This window comes from Rutidosis leptorrhynchoides, chromosome 10 (assembly GCF_046630445.1).
Source record: "Rutidosis leptorrhynchoides isolate AG116_Rl617_1_P2 chromosome 10, CSIRO_AGI_Rlap_v1, whole genome shotgun sequence".
Lineage (NCBI taxonomy): Eukaryota > Viridiplantae > Streptophyta > Magnoliopsida > Asterales > Asteraceae > Rutidosis > Rutidosis leptorrhynchoides.
The window spans coordinates 328889263-328891855 of NC_092342.1; the positions used below are offsets into that span (position 1 = coordinate 328889263).

The 2593-nt window shown below is 31.9% G+C and overlaps 1 non-coding gene across 1 annotated transcript; it reads left to right on the plus strand.

The window, feature by feature from the left end:
- The first annotated feature begins 501 nt into the window (after nt 1-501).
- LOC139873721 (small nucleolar RNA R71) lies at nt 502-608 on the plus strand. The gene has a single exon (XR_011767448.1). It is a non-coding gene; the product is annotated as a small nucleolar RNA R71 (small nucleolar RNA).
- Nucleotides 609-2593: the final 1985 nt, after the last annotated feature.

Genomic DNA, 2593 nt, shown 5'->3' on the forward strand with positions numbered 1-2593 from the left:
TTATTAGGACCTTGTTGATTGTTGTATGGAACATTTCGGTTATAATTCTGATTTTGATTGTAGATCGATCTTGGCAGTTGATAATTATTCTGATAATTATTTCCAGGCCTTTGGTTTATGTATGAAACATTCTCTCTTTGTTCCATTGTTAGTTCAATACTGAGACAATCTTTTGTTAAATGTGGTCCTCCACACTGCTCACAACTAATTCGTATTGAGTGTATATCCTTAGTCATCTTTTTCATTCGTCTCTCAACAGCATCTATCTTTGCAGAAATGGAATCTAAGTCATGGCTAGAATCGGCTCTAGCTGCTTTAGATGATCTAATGATATCTTTTTCTTGGTGCCACTCATGTGAGTGGGAAGCAGTGTTATCAATAATTTTATAAGCATCAGTTTCGGTTTTCTTCATAATGGAACCACCAGCTGCTATATCGATGTCTTTTCTTGTATTGATGTCGCATCCTTGGTAGAATATTTGTACTATTTGACAAGTGTCTAAACCATGTTGCGGACATCCTCTTAGTAATTTTCCAAATCTTGTCCAAGCCTCATATAAAGTTTCATTTGGCTTCTGTGCGAAAGTAACAATTTCTCCTTGAAGTCTAACGGCTTTAGATGCCGGAAAGAATTGTTTAAGAAATTTTTCAACTAGAACGTCCCATGTATCAATCGCCCCTTCAGGTAACGATCCCAGCCAATCTTTGGCTTCTCCCTTTAAAGTCCAGGGAAATAACATGAGATATATCTGTTCACCCTCAACTTCTCTTATTTTAAATAGTGTGCAGATCCTATTAAAGGTACGAAGATGTTCGTTTGGATCTTCCTTCGGTGCACCACTAAATTGGCATTGATTAGTTACCATGTGTAGAATTTGTCCTTTGATTTCATAATCTGGCGCATTAATGTCTGGTTGAGTAATTGCGTGACCTTGGCCAGTGCGTTTAGCTCTCATTCGGTCTTCCATTCTTAGAGGTTCCAGATTTTCCATGATTGAATTTGTTGAATCTGAATCACTAGAGGATTCTGATTTAATGGTTGGTTCCTCAACAATCTCTGTTTGAATGATTGGTGGTTCCGGAGGACAGATTAGTGGTTCAGGATCTCGGAATCGTCCCTGAATATTTTCCGGATTCTCAATTGTGAGGTCGGGTTCAAAAAATGGATTATCGGAAATTTGAATTGGAGTACTTGGTTGACTGGATGACGATTCTAAAGAAAAATCAACGGCGACAATATTTGCTAGATGTCTTGATCGAGTTACAGGTGGTGAACGTACAAAAGGTGGTAAACGTTTTGCTCGGTGCATTCACTGAATATCCTATTAGTTATAAAAATAAGAAAAATTATATAAGTTATCAAATTAATAGACTTTTCTAATTTTGCTCACGTTTCGAATAGCCAAAAGATGCAGCAGAGGGGCAGGATTCGTTTGGTCTCAATATAATTGAGTACTATTTGGCTCCAATAACCCGGTCCACGTACAAATCCAACTATTACTACGAACCAGAAAATTTTGATGTCTATCAAGTTAACCACTTAAAATTAATTTTTCGTAATTTAAAGAAATTTTAGAGAAGAAATAGAAAAAAAAATCTAAGTCCTAAAACTAGAATGTCGAGAAATAAGAAAGAAAAAGAGCGCGTCGAAAGAGGTCGAAAAAATAAAAGATCGAAAAATAATAGGCGTCGAAAAATAAAAATAAGAAAGTAGCGCGTCGTAACTTAAAAGGCACTAAAATTTAAGAATTAAAAGTTGCGTCTAAAAATATTAAAGCTTAAAAGGAATACTATATCCCAAATGGCAATGACTTAAAAAGGGTACTAAAATCTTAAAAAGGCGTCGCAAAATTCTAAAGCACATAAATCTTAGTCTAAAGAAAAAGCACTTAAGGGATTTTACGGCAAAGCCTAAAAATCTAGAAATAAAAATAACTATGGCAAAAACTATATCTTAAAACTAAAAACGGGCGAAAAAATACAAAAATTACAAATAAACGATTAAAAAGGTACAAAATATAAAAATTTACTTAAAGTTCTAAAAAGTACAATTTTTATAAAAATATTATTTTTATATTATTTATTTTATAAAACTATTAATTTTATACTTTATTAAAACTTATAAACTAAAAATACAAATTAAATAATTTAAACTAAACTAAATATTAATATTTAATAAACATCCCTAATTAGGGTTTAGATAATAATAATAATATATACTCCGTAATTAATGCAGAATTAGGGTTTGACCAGGCGTGTCAGGGTGTGCTACGCGATCGCTTAGCTTTCTACCTTGTCTACTCCGAGATCGCGGAGTTCAATTTTACCAGATTAAAAACTGGGCTAAAACAGTTCGGCCCAATTTAATATTTTATTGAAAACAGTGTTGGGCTTCGACGAGTTTCGGCCCAATTCACAGTTTTAAATATTTTTTTTTTCTGTTTTTGATATTTATATAAAATATTTATATAAATAAAATAAAATCTTAATTTTAAAAAGTAAAATAGAAATAAAATTACTTTATAATTTTATATATTATATATTTTGAACAAACTTTTAGAAATAAATAAAAAAAAAATTTCCTTCTTTTTAT